This window comes from Periplaneta americana, chromosome 15, assembly GCF_040183065.1.
Source record: "Periplaneta americana isolate PAMFEO1 chromosome 15, P.americana_PAMFEO1_priV1, whole genome shotgun sequence".
Lineage (NCBI taxonomy): Eukaryota > Metazoa > Arthropoda > Insecta > Blattodea > Blattidae > Periplaneta > Periplaneta americana.
The window spans coordinates 57,437,772-57,457,327 of record NC_091131.1 but is presented as its reverse complement, the minus strand read 5'-3'; positions in this window follow the sequence as shown (position 1 = coordinate 57,457,327).

The window sequence follows — 19,556 nt, the reverse complement described above, 5'->3', positions numbered from 1 at the left end:
AAAAATGTTAGTAAAAATAAAATGATGTCCCTGTATTTTCGTACAGGTACTGTCGTCCGTTTGCCTACTTCGCATCCCGGTTTCCCCCACTCGCTTCTGCTCGCTCCTCTGTAAAGGCTAGTGGCTGGGCTGTATTTGCTCTTTTCTGAAAACATTAATTTCTGTTAGGAATTTGACGTCTACGTAATATTATACAACTGTTTAAAATAACTTAAATAGAAGAGCCTCGTTAAGTAATTAACTGTCACGTGATTTCCCCCCATTCTACGACCCTGAGGCAAAATCACTTAGACGGACAGTAGATAACATGTCTGAGTAATTTTATCTTTTCGAATTGGGCAGAAATGAAGATTGAATTTACAGTACGTAAGGTACTCTTTTATAGAGTAGGTACAGAATTATTTCAACATGAGTTACTAGTACGAAGGACGAAACTGGTAATTTGAATTAGGTACAAAAGTCTATAGTGTGATAATATGCACAAAAGGATAGCTCAATTCCCGAGTAAAAACACTTATTGTTAATTAATAATTATTGAAACTTATCAAACTCAAAATCGCGATATTTCCTAGTTTATGTAAATGGATGAACTACTTTTCTTCCCTCCTATACCTAGTGAAGTGATTTGTATGCATTTTACGCCAGTATCATTGAACTCCAGCCGTGGAAGGCGGTAGCAAACGGTGTTTCCGGTTCTCAACCGTTAATTCAAAGGTATAGCCAGGTTAATATTAGAAATGTTAGTAAAAATAAAACGATGTCCCTGTATTTATTTTGAATTTTATGATATACCGATAATCTTAGTATGCTCGTATCTCGTAAATGAACAGTATTACCGCACCAAAGATGAAGAAAAAATAATTTTAAGTAATTAATCGTGTTGCAGTCTCGGATAGCAGAAAATAATGACACTATGGGGGAAATCCCATGCACAATTTCTTGTGGAATGAATCGGTATCATTCGACAGACTACAGCAGTTCCGAGTGATTAATTAACAGTAGTGCTGTTTGAAGTCCCCTAGTCGATTCCAGGCGTCTTGAATTATTCAACGCGACTGATTCTGTGACCCGGTCCTTCATTATTAACATCTCGTCGCCTGGAAACTAAACATCTGAGCATCGCCACAAAGCTCCTGGTTCAGTGCCGCGGGTAAGACTGGGAGATATTGAACTGTGTTGGTGCGTATACATAAAGACAGCAAATTGCCCGCAAGCAAACTATGCGCGGCAACCCGCGGAGATATGCTTTCGAGCACAACAGATGCAGGTATAGACTTGTCATTCAGATAAACTTACCGGATTTAAAGTTTAACTCTTTCTTTCCGACTGTACTGGCAGATCTCTCAGATACGCTGACGATAAAAATGAATGATGGCGCTTTGGTTCTGTTTGTAAAAAAAATTCTTTTAGGAAATTAAGCTAAAAAATTAATTACAGGGGAAATGTAGTTGAGAAGTATTAGGATATGTTTTGAGTGAAAAATTGAACCATATTACACAGAGTGATTAAAAAAGAATGTGAAATACTCCAGGAAGTGATTCCTGACATTTATTGTGGCTAAATAAGTTCATATACAGATATGTTATGTTTTTAAAATTGACTAAGCATAGTGTGGAATAGAAGGTCTCATGGCTTTAACTCTACCAGAAGAAATAAATAAAAAAATGAATAATTGGATAAATAAATAAATAAATAAATAATAAATAAATAGATAAACAAATAGATAACTAAATAAATAAATACTTATGGCTTTTAAGGAACCTGGAGATTCATTGCCACCCTCACATAAGCCCGCCATCGGTCCCTATCCTGAACAAGATTAATCCATTCCCTACCATCATATCAAACCTCCCTCAAATCTATTTTAATATTATCCTCCCATCTACGTCTCGGCCTCCCCAAAGGTCTTTTTCCCTCCGGCTTCCCAACTAACACTCTATATGCATTTCTGGATTCGCCCATACATGCTACATACCCTGCCCATCTCAAACGTCTGGATTTAATGTTCCTAATTATGTCAGGTGAAGAATACAATGCGTGCAGTTCTGCGTTGTGTAACTTCCTCCATTCTCCTGTAACTTCATCCCTCTTAGCCCCAAATATTTTCCTAAGCACCTCAATCTCAAACACCCTTAACCTATTTCCCTCTCTCAAAGTGAGAGTCCAAGTTTCACAACCATAAAGAACAACCAGTAATATAACTGTTTTATAAATTCTAACTTTCAGATTTTTGACAGCAGACTGGATGATAAAAGCTTCTCAACCGAATAATAACAGGCAATTCCCATATTTATTCTGTATTTAATTTCCTTCCGAGTATCACTTATATTTGTTACTGCTGCTCCCAGATATTAGAATTTTTCCACCTCTTCAAAGAATACTTTTTTTGTAAAAAACAAAACTTCATTTAGGAAATTAAGCTAAGCCTACAAAATTAATTACACGAGAAATGTAGTTTAGAAGTATTAGGAGATGTGTTAAGTTATAAATTGATCCATATTATACAGAGTGATTCAAAAAGATTGTCAAATACTCCAAGAAGTGATTCCTGACATTTGTTATGATTAAATAAGTTAATATACAGATATGTTATGTCTTTAAAATTGATTAAGCTAGACCTGGTAGTGTGGAATAAAAAGTGTCATGGCCATAACTTTTCCAGGAGAAATAAATAAAAAATGAATAAACAAATAAATGAATAACTGGATAAATAAATAAATAAATAAATAAATAAATAAATAAATAAATAAATAAATAAATAAATAAATAAATAAATAAATAAATAAATAAATGAGTTACACTTTCCCCAAAGTTGAACATAAACATTAAAGTTGTGAAGATATAAGCATTAAAAATATAGAAAAATGGTACTTGTTATATTACAAACTTAATAAAATACATTCGAGTAGTGATAAACGTACTCTGTATGGCTGGGTCACGTCAAAAGCTTAGTCCAATTAATTTACCTCTAATGTTTTTATTGACGTTTCGTTCTAGATTTATTGGTCAGTATTAACACATTTCCATTTCGCTTAGTTGTTACAACGAAACAGGATAATCAGACGAACTAGAAAACGTGAAAATAACGGGATCAACTGGCTGTCTTAGCCGCTGTTACGTGTTCCTTGTATCCATCTGCATATGAACCGCTCTGGCACCTATGCAACCCGCCTTCTTTGTTTGCAAACTCAACGAATCTATGACGAACTCGCACTACGACTGCGAAATGATGATCCGGCCGCTATTATTGGATGTATCAGATTTAATTTGCTACCATTATGCGGGGAAATTGCCCTCCGCATTTAGAGCCGTTTGCGCGGGCCCCTAATTACACACCGCTCTGGTTATAATTCAAAACAGGAGTCTGTGATGACGGGGGCTGTAAATATTTACAACCCTCTACAAAACCCCACCCCCTTACACCCTCATCTCACTAATAAACGAATCTCTTTAAAGCGTTTGAAAATTTAGATAGTTCATCAGTTGATGTGAATTTTGCACTAAATCCGGTTTTCGCTTGATTTTTCCCTGTAATTCGATTATTTATGGAAAAGGGATTAACTTCACATATTGGAATATATATGATGACGTCATCATTGAGTAATTGGATGCTGGTTTTAGAATTAGATTTCGGAAATTGGAGACGGGGGCGTGGGCGGGAATTATGTTGATGACCTGTAAAAACCCGACGCTTGACTCCGCGTCAAGATAAAATATAGCGCAGTCAGCTGAACATTGTAATATGGGTTCGATCCCTGAAACATAGACTATCATTACAGTTGTAAACTACAAAGCGATAGCAGAACAGGTTTCATGTAACACTTCAGTCTCCATTGATACACTTCAGTCATAAGCATAAAATTACAAATTATGTAAGTATAATAATATTCGTAAAATATATCGTATTATGTTTATATAAACACGTTTATATGATTCACGAATTTATATCAGATCTTAAAAAGCCCATATTGAGGTAATTATTTGTTAAAGTCCCATTCCAAATCATTGCGGTGCTCTATCAACTTCAATCTTAAGAAAGGAAGCATAAATGATGATGATATTTGCTGTCATCAATCTAGCTAACTTATAAGTAATGATGACCCTCGGTGCCACCATAACTATCATACTTATTAAAGAAGAAAAATTCGTTCTGGCACAGGGAATCGAACCCAGGACCCTCAACTTGGCGCGCTGAGTGCTCTTACCATCTGAGCTATGCCAAGACCCGATCCACAGTGCCGGCTGAACTATCTTCTTTTGTATCGTCAATAGCCTACTACCTGCAATTTAGACATATATGTATGTATTTATTCACATTGCAAATGGGTATATGCCCGGTGGCAGTGGTAACTAATTACACTCAATAATGACAATAATAAACACAACTAATATAAATACAATTAATAATAAATTAGTAATAATAATACTAATAATTAATAATAATAATAACAGTGAGCATCCTAAATTAAATGAAGTACGATCACTTAAAATAACAATTACAGTAAATCCAATTTGTATCTTAACCCTAAGATCGAACTAAAACCCACGAGTATATGTTCATACATGCACAAGTTTTCAGCACTACACTCATTTCGCTGACAACTCACTCACTGCACTGAACTGCGACACATTTCACTAATTCTATCCTGATTTCACTAACACTTCAAAAACGTTTCACTGTTCAAATACTTTGCACTGCCACTATAAACTATAAAACTTCATTGACAGAAACACACTTCACTTACACAACACACTTCTTCACTGATACAACACTTCAATAACAAATATCAATTACACCCTTTAAATAGTGTGCATAATATACTACCGTCTTTTAGTAAAGTCCTTAAGCCTATTTTCAAATAATTTTTTGGTTATTGGTAAAGCCTTTAGTAAGTCTGCAGGTAAAGCATTCCAGTCCCTGATAGTACGATTGAGAAGAGAAAACCTTCCAGTGTCCGTCCTCTGTATTCTTTCCCTCAATTTATATGAGTGGTCGTTCCTTGTCATATATAAATAGGAGCGCATATTTTTTAATGACTTTACGGCCATTTCAACAACAGTTTTAGATAACTGTTAACATTGACATATATTTATTCTTTCGCCGTCCTCTACTGAATACTGTGTAATCAATGACTTTGGATAGTCATCACGTAAATACTTATTAATGGAGAAGAAATTCGTTCCAGCACCGGAATCGAACCCAGGATCATCAGCTTGGTCAGCTTGGCGCACTAAGTGCTCTTACCGTCTGAGCTATGCCGAGATTCGATCCAAATTTTTCTCCATTAATAAGTATTTAGCCACGTGATGACTACACAAAGTCATTGAGGACGGAGAGGTCTCTAATAAGAATAAATATATAACTAGGCTATCATACTTTCTTCCAATATCTTTATTATATACACCTTAAATAAAACTTGTGGTAATAATTCTTAATATTTAATAATAAATATATACCTTTAAATTTACTCTCATAACATCAGCCTAAGTATTTCCTTTTAATAACACTTTTACCCGCACCAGCCTACCACACCTGCTTTTAAAATTATAGACTACTATACACTTTTACTGTTCATTCCTTCATATCATCATAGTCCCTAGTTGTTAGTTATTCAGATTTTTCTGCCAATATTATCATGGCATTCATTTTACTACAGTTGTAACTGTACCAGGCTGGCCATAACTGCTTATAGAGGTAGCTTGGGAAGCGTCGTTTCCAGCAATTTGGACTACTTAGACTTAATGGACACAAGAGAACAGGGGTCCTCTTCAGGTCACGAATAATGTGAGTCAGAGATAATAAAACTCAAGGCAGTATGATAATCCTAATTTACCTTTCACAAAAGTCATTACTTTCGTCGCCACTATCTTAAGTATTAACCGCCGTTTGCAAATATAATAATTCTGAATTCAAGAGATAGTTTTACTCGTATATGGTGGGAAACTAGTGAATTTTCATTTTCTTTGTCTTAAAATAAATATTGACGTGTGAAAAATATTGTAAATTTATTTCAACTCAACAATAGGATTTTATTCTTCCAACAATAATTCCTTTCTACAATTCGCCTTAAACGCTCTCGTCAACAATAGAATTTTCACTCAACACATTATTCGTTATAGCACTCCACTGACAGCAATGACAATTTACTTGGACTATTACGAACAACAATGAACTATTAATCTTAACTAATATTTACAAAGCACTATTTACAAATCAGAACTATCAGTTCTCAGTTCACAGTTCTTCTAGCTCAGTCACTCGAGTTCACAGTATCTCGAACCACAGACCTTCAGAGACAGTTCACTGTACTCGAACTCAGGTCCCTCTAACTGCGGTCCACTGCACTCGAACTCAGGCCTTCGGATGCTGGCACAGTTGCGGACGCACACTCGAGTCGAACTCCGGTACACAAGACTGGCTTGCTTGCTCTGGCTTACTCACTGACTGGCTGACTAATCAACTGAAAACTGCTCGAGTTCGCTGGCGTTTCTTCTTTTATAGCGAAATCATAGTTGCGAGAAATTTCTACAGGTGTGCAGAGAATTATCTGGATATCTCCACTTCGCCGGACATCTGGAAGAGTCGGGAGGGTCCGTCCCCCCTACTCCGCACGCAGCAGTTGCGCGGGCACTCTCTCCGCCGCGCGCCGTCCCTCAGTACTCCGTGAAGCCCGCGCGATCTGCTTTCTTGCGGGACGCTGGTCGTGAGTTCGAATCTCACGTCGCTGTCACAATATATTACTTAAAATTTAATGCGCGTTTATGTCCTTATCAGCTGTAAAGGAACTATTTTTAATGCTCTGGCGCACAGGGTGTTCAAAAGAAAAGGATGTTTATATATGGTGGAAAACCAATAAATTAAACAAAATGCTTTAAATAATTTTTGATATGTGAAAAAATATATTACATACCATTTAATGCACATTCACTTTTTTAGCTGCTGCGACATCATTTTTAAAGTTCTGATGCACAGGGTTTTTAAAATAACATTAAACTTTGATTGAAATTTCTAGAAAATTTAATTTTTTACTTTATTCACATAAAAATAGATATCTTCTTAATTATTAATGCTGCATACATTATATTTGGAATACACATTCTTTAGGCTACTAGGAAATTTTCTCTATAAGAGAAGTTTGTTATTTTGTTACTTTTGAAAAATACCCCTCAGTTTTTCTGCAAAAGTATCTCCAAAATTCATTCTTAAAATGTAATCCTTTATCTTAAAATTTTGAGAGCCAATATTTAAACTTCACACATTTTGAAGAATGTGCTTTTATGAGTAAAATATCAAAGAGATTTCGAACTTATTTTAAAAAATAGCTTAGTTTCATTCATTTCAAATAATTACTGTATCCAGGTCTACTTCTTTTTTTTTTTTAATTTCGACCATTTTTTCAAAACAAATCTCGAATTTAAGTTATTGCAGGAGATAGGTTTGGAAATAAACCTGAAAAAAGTAGCTATATGATTATATCTCGTGACCAGAACATAGTAAGAAATGGAAATATAAAAATAGAAAATTTATCCTTTGAAATAATGGAAAAATTTAGATACCTTGGATCAACAGTAACAGGTATAAATGGCACTCGAGAGGAAGTTAAACACAGAATTAATATGGGAAAAATATGCTATTATTCGGTTGAGAAACGTTTGTTATCCAGTCTGCTCTCAAAAATCTGAAAGTTAGAATTTATAAAACAGTTGCATTACCAGTTGTCCTGTATGATTGTGAAACTTGTACTCTCACTTTGAGAGAGAAACAGAGGTTAAATGTGATCGAGAATAAGATGCTTAGAAAGAGTGCAGAACTGCACATATTGTATTCTTCACCTAACATAATTAGGTAACATTACATTCAGAAGTTAGGGATAGGCGGGGCATGTAGCACGTATGGGTGAATCCATAAATGGATATAGAGTGTTAGTTGGGGATGCCGAGAAGTAGACGGGAAGATAATACTAAAATGGAATTGAGGGACGTGGGATATGATGCTAAGGACTATATTAATCTTGTTAAGGATAGGTACCGATGTCGGGCTTATGTGAGGGCGGCAAAGGACCTTCGAGTTCCTTAAAAGCCATTTGTAAATAAGTACGCAGCAATGAAATTTGTACATACAAGAAATGAAAAATGTACACGTCAATTAAGAAGAAAGTCAAATTATACCATCCTCTTCCCTTAAAATTCATTACATTTTTATGCTCGACCATGCCGAAATGTAGTAATTATACACCTGGTAGTAGCCCTTTAACGCACTTAATTAAAGTACACCTATTCATTATAGTTCAGTTGTTCAACCAATGAGAAATCGCCATTGTACCATTATAAAACCGCAAGTACCGATTATTCTCGGATATGCAATCGAAAGACAATTAGCGAAACGTCACGGAAGCTGGAAATCCAATAATGTCGCAGAAGGTTATGTTCTGTTACTATAATAATTAGCGTTAATTGTAAATAATATTCAAATAAATTCAATTTGTCATCTCGTTTTTCAATTCTAAATCAATTTCCAGGTTATGTCAATATTAATGTTCATGTTATTCTCTAGATTATATCAAGGTCAATGACATTCGTTCCTCGAAAAAATCAATACTTTCGCGTCTGCGCACATCTCACAATTTAGAAGGTCACTTCCGCTCTTCACTTACATAGCCATAACATGAATACTTATGAATAATTTCAAGTTAGAAATATGGTCGAGCATAAAAAGTCGTATGAAACTTGCCTATAATGGTAATTAAGACGCTCGTATGAAAATTATGAAACTCGCTTGCGCTCGTTTGATAAACAAACATACTCGCGTCTTAATTACTACCATTATAGGCTCGTTGCATAATGTATTATTGTGAAACAAGTTCTGTTTCGACGGACACTTACACAGGAAGACCTGGACTGTGTCTGCTTGGTAATTAGAGGAAGCGTTGCAGCATCGCGGATTTTTGACAAGTTCGTCACAGCACTCACACAAGCCGGCGCCCGATCTGGATCCTTGACATGACGAGGGTAAGAGTGAGGGGTCCGGAGGTAGAGCTGACCGGCGGTCTGGGCAACACGATTTATATTAAAGCACGCACGACTGACCCTTAAAATTGAACTGCTAAAAGCTATCGGCTGTTTGCAGTGTCCACACGACATGCAAACAAGTAGGGATCGGGTAGGAGCTGTTTGCGGTCGTGTGTGACGGAGGCTACAGTGTGCTCACAAGACAGGTAGCAGCGAAAAGAGTTGCAGAATGTGTGAGGTTGTGATGATGTTCACCCTACTTTTTATGACAGTGCAAATAAACAAAAGTCAGTGGTCAATTCTACGTATTTTATTCCTTGTTTCATATTGAGTGAAATTTATTAAATCTACATACTTAGACTTCAACAAACAAAATTTGATAACACAATCTCAAGGGAAAAAATGAAACTCTCTGTATCATAATCCACAGTTAATTCCCGATTTACCACGAAAATCGTCTGTAGCTGCATTTAGATTGGCAACAGGCCATGATTGTTTGGCCAAACACCTGCATAGAATTGGAATATATCAGTCCCCTAACTGCCCATTGTGCAACTCAAACCAAGAAATGGATTCGGGACACCTCAAAATCTGTGCATGAGTGGCTGACCATGATAATATCTTTGAAAAATATTGGAGTGCAAGAGATCAAATGACTTTATTGTCAAACGCCTGGCATTAGAAAACAACAACAACTTTATTCCTTGTAGCCTATTTCTAGAAGAGGTCGTTGGACAAATGGCTAAGGATTCAAAACACAGACTGAAAGACGAGGTTAATGTCCCGAGAAATCCAAATGAAGTTTGTAGTAAAAGAAGAGCTGGTAATTTTTCTCTGGGTACCACAGTTTCCCCTGTCAAAATTTTTTACAAAATTATATATTAACACTAACACTATTACCATATTAACGTCATTGCTAGCACTATGATTGCCATTACCTTTTACTATAATCACAACTATAACAATCATAATTACTGCAATAATTGAGGGGTTCGGGTGTAAAACATGGTAAATGACGTTGTAGTGTTTGGAAGTTATTAGGTAGGTAAACATTTATTCATGCAACAGTTTGCATAGTTACTAGGAAAGTAAAATCTGTATACTTCTGCCATCTGTTGAGATGTTGAAAAACTAACTACTCCATTAGACGCAGAATGTAAGTGCCATATTATACGCTACATATATCATTTTTGATCAAAATGTATATTACCATGTTTTACGCTCGAGCCCTTCAATTACATTAGAACCATTAACATTCCATGTCGTCTTCGGTGGCATAACGTAACCATTGAACTTGGTAGAATCGAGATTAATGGATATAAACCTGGCCAAGGGTAATAAAATTCTTTCCTGGGTAGTCCGTGTCATAGATTCACGGAACTAAAGAAATCCTGTTCCTCATAGAGGGCTCGTGACAAAATTTGTAGGCCATTTCTGGATCACGTTGAATTTCGACGCTGAATTAGCTCTGCAGTTAAAGCATCCTTAAATATTATACTATTGCTACTGCTGTTGCTACTACCACTACCGGACGCCTTCAGGTTGATCGGAAACAGCAGAAACTGGTCAAACTGTTTTGTTGTCGTCGTAAAGGTTGGCCTCTGCGAATCATTCTATTTGATTACCGGTTTCGTACACAGTTGAGTTTTTATTTGGTGTTTGTTTGACACATTTATTGCTCTGTGTGTTGTTCATTCCGTATATTTAATATTGTGTAATATGCTGAGAATTGGATACAATTGAAACAGTGACTTTTCATTTACTACAGCTGTGTGGAAAAAAAAAACCTTCTTACAAATCTTGTACGAGGAAACTTCATACAATATATGAAGTGTTCGTCAACAGAATAATTAGAATGGCTTTGTGGCCTCATACATAACTGTTATTTTTATTTGTGGGCTACCCTTGGCCTCTTAGGTCCCCGGACTTAAATCTGTGATTTTATTTGTGGGTTACCCTTAAACAAATCGATATGTATATCTATTATCAGGCAGTGCAACTTACTTGATGATATGTGTCAGGGGAAGATCAACTGTTTATACTTATATGTACATCTGAAGTCTGATTAGTGTAATATTATCTTATTAGTCAGCGATGTATGTAAAGGAGGGGGAAAGGAACTGACCACTATATCCCATTATCTCCTGGCATAGTTGTCTCGTGAGTGATATCTTATTGATCTCGCTTATGAATTCCAAAGCTATCTCGGACGGTTGAGTAAACAATAACCCTAAACAAAAATTGTGCGCAAATAATACAAGTAGTCTGGAGGATTTAGAGGAAACTATTTGTCAAGCGATTTTTTTGCAAGAAGCAAAATAAACTTCACGAAATATTTTCAACAGGATTGGCGCATGTTTCAGAGAAAAGGGTAAACATTTAGATCGTCTGATATAGTGAGTACTGTTTGATTACTTATGCCTAATACGTAATTAAATTAAGTAAGTTACATGAATGAAGCAAGTTAATACTGTAGGCTACAATAACTCACACGGCGCAGCGCTTTCCGACGACAAAACACTGTGGTATGAGCCTGATTGGTGGACAACTGTTACTACTGCCAATTGGCATCCCGTTCATCATCATATCATAATGATAATTTAAAATAAATTAAGGGAAGCACATTAAATGTACACACTTACGCAGGTACGTAGGAATACTTATGTAAAGTATCGAAAAGTATTGAAACAATACTGTATTATACTTTAAGTAGTCTACTAGTCGTTAAAACTTAACTGAAGAATATTGCTGGAGAACCTTTTAAGTGTAGTGTAAATATTCGTAATTTAAATGTATTGTATTGATTAAGGCTGGTTGAGTGGAAGAGAAGGCCTTATGGCCTTAATTCTGCCAGCGAAGATAAAACATTATTATTATTATTATTATTATTATTATTATTATTATTATTATTATTATTATTCTTATTATTAAGTATGGGGCAATGTTGCTAACAGAAGTTGAACAAAACTTTGCTATACCGTTATACGGAATATTTTTTTAGACCGGTGCATCGATGCAAGAAACATATAACCTCACATGTTCTTTATTCATCTCGCTTACACTCAACTCAACTCAACTCAACTCAACTGAGATTTTCAGGCAACAAAACGATGCTGCGCGGTGATAAAGCGAACCTTGCTCACTGCGTATAAGTTTCATTAACCACTATAAAAGTCATTGGTGACTTAGTTCATGTTCTTGTATCTGTACCTTAAGGTTAGGACATTCAGAAAGGACGAGGACGATAGAACTTTAAGCCGAGGTAAAAATCCTTACCTTGGCATTCTTTGGACGAAAAATACAATTAGCGTCTTTTTTTTTTGTTTAGATTTTCAGTACGTAAAAAGACTCGATGTAGACAAAATTAATGGTTAACATTTCACAAAGTTCTCTGTTTGGTCTCAACGTTCTAAGTCTTAATTGAGATATTCCTGCAGGAGCCCGCAGAGACCTCTGATGGACAAAATAGGAAACAGAATAGAAAAGTAGGGATGTACAATTACTTCAAAACAGCAGTTTTTAGGAGGCTTACAGATAATAGCAGTGAATTACAATTTTGTACACACTCACGTATCTATGCGATAAATTTATAAAGCATTGCAGAGTTGAAAATGTTTTACCAATTGTCGGAAGTTAAAGGTTATGACAAATGGGAAGTGAAGTATTCTAACCATATGTCCGTGACTTCAACCCGGACCTGTGACCTCAATTCTTTGTGTCGGGACGGAGCACATGTGCTGGGCAGTCGGATCCTGTTCGGAGAGAAAATAATGAACCAGAAGGCAAATGAATCTGACAGTAAATCGAACCCAGGAAGCCTGCTTGTGAGCCCCATTAACATTATAATGCAATCATAAGCAGACCGACGTGTTCGAATGCAACAGATGTGGGTCACTGCAAATGAAGGTGCAGCCAGATACAGGGTCTTCCGAAAACAGGGCACCGAATAGGCTACTCGAAAACCTACAGGAAGTCCATCATTTCGATATTTGTTTCTTTTCAGCTAGTATGAACTGAAGACCAAATTATATAGTCCTATTATCATAATATCATGTATTACAGAATTTTATTGTTACAACTATTGTATCAAGAAATTTAAATTTACGCAGTAATCTTTGTCATTGTTTCTTGTTCACGTTAACACTTGTTTAAAACTTAAAACTTTCTTAGTTGAAACGTTAAAAGTGTTAAAATTATATTCTTTGTCATACAGGCAATCTGCTATGGCAGAAAGAATGTTCATTATGTCATTATGTTAATAATAATAATAAAAATAATAATAATAATAATAATAATAGGAATTTCAAGTGTTACCTGCAGCTTAGATCATAATATGAAGTCTACTTACTTACTTATGGCCTTTAAGGAACCCGGAGGTTCATTGCCGCCCTCACATAAACCCGCCATCGATCCCTATCATAAGCAAGATTAATCCAGTCCCAACCATCATATCCCACCTGCCTCAAATCCATTTTAATATTATTCTCTCATCTACGTCTCGGCCTCCCCAAAGGTCTTATTCCTCCGGCCTCCCAACTAACACTCTATATGCATTTCTGGATTGACTCATACGTGCTATATGCTCTGCCCATATCAAACGTCTGGATTTAATGTTCCGAATTATGTCAGATGAAGGATACAATGCGTGCAGTTCTGCGTTGTGTAACTTTCTCCATTCTCCTGTAACTTCATCCCTCTTAGCCCCAAATACTTTCGTAAGAACCTTATTCTCAAACAACCTTAATCTCTGTTCCTCTCTCAAAGTGAGAGTCCACGTTTCACAACCATGCAGAACAACCGGTAATATAATTGTTTTATAAATTCTAACTTTCAGATTTTTTGACAGCAGTCTGGATGATAAAAGCTTCTCAACCGAATAATAACAGGCATTTCCCATATTTATCCTGCGTTTAATTTCCTCCAGAGTGTCATTTATATTTGTTACTGTTGCTGCAAGATATTTGAATTTTTCCACCTCTTCCAAGGATAAATCTCCAATTTTTATATTTCCATCATATGAAGTGTACTAGAATAAATAAGTGGTATTTATATGTAGCTAGGCTTATCTATCTGGAGTTTATTAGACCCCTATTAGGTGTATATCCATATTAGATGGAAACAATTCGGAACTCGGTGGAGTGGTGCCATCTCGGAGCCGTGCCTCAGCATCAAAAATCATCTTGGGAAAGGAAGAGTATCCAGGGACTATGCGGGATTCAAATCCAGGACCGCCACTTCCACGGGATATTAAAGCTGTGCACCTCTGTAGTTTCGTCTGTAGCTACGGATAATGAAGTTGTCATTCTCTACGTCTTCACTTGTTTAAATACTCTATGACTGTCTCTCCAATAATGTGTGTGATTGGGCAAGTAAACTACAGGTACCAGTACATGTAAAGCGCTTCATTTCTGTCGTGCTGGATTTAAACTACGTATATTCAGTACCTCCGTGTTTCTTATACATCATTCCTCATTAACGGGAATGATGTATCAAAAACGCAGACCACAATCAACTAAGCACGGCATTAGCATGTAACAAGAGGTGGTGCGCCCCACAATGAGGGTCGTTATATATAGAGAGTTGCGCTCTAACAGGGGAGTGTGCATGACGTCAAAACTTGTCGATTATTTTCACAAAACGGCCAACTTTTATAACGTTCAAACTCAAGCCGTAACGGCGCCATCACACTGCCTAATTATAGCAGAGTTCGTCACACTGCCTAATCTGATTTTATTCAAAATTAGAGAGTCCATTTCCTATATGATGTACTGGAAGATATCTATTAGCCTTTATATTTTAAGATAAATAACAGAGATTTATATCGCTTCTGTATGAACGAGAGTGTGATGAACTAGATTTCTTACACATTGCCGTATATTTCAGATACAGAGCACAGAGTGATCTGTTGCGATTCGAGTTGAAAGTGTCTTCTTCAACAGTGGTTCTACTTAAAATGACATGTACAATTTTATATAGCCCAACTAAAGTATGTTTTTATATTGACTTAATCTGTTGTTTAGCATAACTGATGAATTGTATGTGCTGTAAATTGAATAGTATACTGTATAGATCAACTGATGAATTTTTAAGCTTATAAATTGAATTAATCTACTTCATATGAATTGTGCTATTTTGTATAGCTTAACGAAAATAAGTTTGTAAATTGAACTAATTTGATTGTATATGTTTGTATAGTTTGGCTGATTAATTTTATATGCTTTTAAAATGAATACTAGTCTGTATAGCTCTACTGATGAATTGTATATGCTGTAAATTGAATGGAAGTCTGTATAGCTCAATTGATGGATTGTGCATGCTGTAAAATGTATAGTAGTCGGTATAGCCTAACTGATGAATTGTTTATGATTATAAATTGAATTAATCTACTTGATATTAATTGCACAAACTTGTATAGCTTAATGAAAGTATCCTTGTAAATTGAATTAATCTGCTTACTTTGTATTGTATATGTTTGTATAGTTTTGGCCGATGAATTGTATATGCTTTAAATTGAAAAGTAAGCTATATAGCTCCATTGATAAATTGTTTGTGTTTGTAATTTGAAGTAGTTTGCATGATATATATTATCATTTTCTGTATATCACAACTGATTGAAATTTTTATGCCTTAAATTTAATTAACTTAATTGTTTTGCATTATACATATAGCTCAACTGATGAATGATCGTTTGCGTTTGTAAATTTCATAATCTGATTGGCTATGTATTGTATATTTTTAGTAGAGCCATCGATGTAGCTCAGTCGGCAGACTCGCTGGGCTGCTGATCCGGAGCTGCGTTCGGGATCCCCCTTTGGCCTCATTGAAAGGTTTCTTCCGAGGTTTTCCCCAGCCGTGAGACTGAAGCAGGATGGTCTATGGCGAGTCCTCGGCATCACATCATTTCATCCTTTTGATTTGATTACCTGGTTGGGTTTTTCCGAGGTTTTCCCCAACCAAAAGGCAAATGCCGGGTATTCTTTTTGGCGTATCCTCGGAACTCACCTCGTCATTGTAGAAAATTACTAAATTGTAGAACTGTAAAAATTGTAAAATTTTGTAAAAATTTCTAAAAATTGTAATTGTAATATTGTAAAATGTTGACTTGTTCCACATCTTAAAGCTTCATTGCTCATGTAAGATCTATGCAATATAATGAATGAATGAATGAATGAATGAATGAGTGGTCTCAAAGTTTGGATATACCTTGTCTTATCGGGTGTCCTGATAGTTGCTAATGATTCATTAAGATGATATGAGCATTTTGTCCTTAAAATTACTTTCATAGTGACCAGGCCAATGCGAATGACAGTTGAAATATTACTCTAGGCCAGTAAGAAGAAAAAAATCCGAGAAAATATTTGCATTATAGCATCTACAGAGTAGCGTCCTAAGATGAAAACACTTAGCTGTTCTAAGTATATGATTCATTCGAAAATTAATTAGTTATCAACAATTATAAGTAATCTCTTCCAGTATCGCATACCCGACGCCATACCTCTGAAAGGCGACAGATGCCATCCACAGCGTCACTTTGCTCTAAGCTTCTAATTGACTGCTATACAGCTTCCTGTTGTAACTATCTGTCATAACCTGGATTGTTGTTATTGTTGATTAAAGCTGAAGAGAATAAAGCTACAAAAACTTATTGAGCATTTCATGTAATAGTTGTGTTTGTGTGTTAAATTATTTTAAAATGTTGTATACCCTTCAAGAGAGAACATAAATCATCCTTATTGATTAAATTTAGGGAATTACACAAAATAAGCTGTGTTTTCATCCTACAATCAACTGATAATAACAAAAAGTACAGGTTGCCAGGCGACGATAGAAAACAAAATATGAGAAAACGAATGAGATATATAAACAATTGAATGCTCTTTCATATTTAAGTATAAAAATATAGGTGTGCCATTTGAAATTTCAAAGTGGGGGTGGCTTGGAGTTCGGGGGTGAAATCTAAAATACAATTAAGCCTGGTTTCAGACTTCTCCCTCAATATCTAAATTGACATGTTTTTTGTTTAAATTGAATTCAATTTAAAATAATTAGTTATTTAGACTGGGAAGTTTTGAAATGAAAACCCTGTATATAAAAGTACACAGAAAACCATAAGTAATATCATTAATTTTAGGGGGTCAGGGGGTCATTATTTGAGATATTTCAAACAAAAAAGTTTAATACAATTTTGCTTGTTTTTTCTTTCTTTTTAAATTAAAAATAGTTGTATATGAAACATTTCATAGCGTGTTTTGGGAAGGTCATTGATTGAATTTCCAATATGCTCAGTTAATTTAAGAGAGCAATGTATAATGATAATAAATGACTGAAAGAATTATTTTTTTGTCCTTGAAATGTGTAGAAATTTGAACCGAACAAATGTAGGATTGAAAAATATTTGCGGAACGAAAAGTTTCATTTGTTCGGATCAAATTTCTGCACATATAAAGGAAAAATTAAATTCTTTCAATAATGTATTATCATAATACACTGCTCTCTTAAATTGACTGAGCATATTGGGAATTCAATCGATGGTTTTCCTAAAACGCGCTATGGAATGTTTGATATAAAATATATATATATTTTTTTTTGGAAAAAGAAGCAAAAACGAATATAATTGTATTAAACTTTTTTGTTTGAAATATCTCAAAGAATAACCCCCTGAAATTAATGACATTACTTACGGTTCACTCTGTATATAGTTATATGGGTACCTAATGGAGTTATATGATGGAGCTCCCGTGACAAAAACAAATCTGTATGAGATATGACTTCCATAGAAGGCAACTTAAAACAATACACTGACAACTTCAGTCATTAGTCGAACTTAAAATCTAGAACAATGTTTCTCTCACGTAAAGCTACGATTTTTCCATCGTTGCCGGTTAAAGGAGGATTTGTAGAAACTAAATCTACATTTTTATTCTTGTGTAAATTTTCTGAAGTACCTTAGGGTAGAGTTATGTGCGAATTTTCCATCAGACAAAGATTCAGATACCTGCACTTATTCTACCAATGTCCTTTAATCCTCAGGGAATGTATGGGGAGATAGTGCGGTCAGAGGGAGACCAAAGCACGCGTGAGATTAGGCAGTGGCACACAGCTCATCAGCGGAAGCGGCCGATGTCAGAATTAGCAGAACTTTCACCACATGTGCATCAGACACACAACTTTCTGGCAAGTTGGCGGGCTTAAATCCTTCTCCGTGATTAATTAATATCCGCCCCATTGTAACGAGCACTGCACAGGGTGCCTAGAGACGCGGCCATGCCTCTGTGCTGTGGCGTGCAGACGGTAGATCCACTGCGAAGAAGTGTCCAGAGAGCAGAATTTGGAAACTGCGACTCGTAGGCGTCTATTTCAAGACGACAGTGGCGTGCAAACAACTAACGTCTCGTGAGAACTTGACAAAATTGTGGCGTGCAGATAATACTTCTACTGTGTCGACCAAATGACAGTGGTGTTCAGAGAATGAAATTTGGGAAATGCGACACGCAGATACCTGACATCCCATGAGGGCAGTGAAGTGCGAAGAACTAATGTCTCGTGAGAAATGGAAAATACTGGCGTGCAGACAATAGTTCTATTGTGTAGACCAGATGGCAGTGGTGTTCAGAGAGCGAAATTTGGAAAATGCAACTCGTAGACATCTATTTCAAGAGGGCAGTGGCATGAAAACAATTAATGTCACGTGAAAACTGGACAATTTGTGACGTGCAGACAATATTTCTACAGTGAAGACCAGATGTGTTCACAGAGCGAAATTTGGAAACAGGGATATGCAAAGATCTAATATCTTATGAGGGCAGGAGCGTGAGAAATGGAAAATAGTGGCTTACAGACAATATTTTCATTTTGAAAGGTGGTGCTGACCGATAAGCAGGAGTACAATGAGTATAGGATAAGTGGGACCGTCTATTTCAGCGTATTCCGAATCTCACCGAACCGGTGGACAACAATGACGTCACGTTGCAGCGAAATAGGAACAAAACTGCTGGAAGGATCGATGGCTGTCATGGCGACTGTATAAGTTGTTGTCTGTGCTACGCTAGCAGAATTTTGCGAAATTTCCGTACTGCCATCACGTTCAAAGAAAAGAGAGCATAAACAATGTATTTCTTGAACCGGTAGTAATAACTGGTCCGTTGATATGTTCGCTCGTAAGCAATTAACATATTGTTTTTACGTTGTGCTCATTACAAACAATACAGCAGAACACACCGCCATGACACAACAGTGTCCGATGCCATTCGTCAGCTAATTCCCGCCCTAAACAAGAACCAGTCAGATTCACTGATAGCGGCTGATGGAGACTGCCACCACCTCTGCAAGCTGATGGCACCGGTGCGACACCGGTGGAGCACCAGTGACTCCATCGGTGAAATTCGGAACACCGTGATGCCATCAGATTGCTCAGCGCTGAGATTCGGAATACGCTCTTTATGAGCACAACCCGAACGTCAGTCATAGCTGAGCACCCGAAAAGAATACATCACTTCAACAACAACCACCACCACTACCGCACTACACTCGGCAGACTGGGCTTCGAG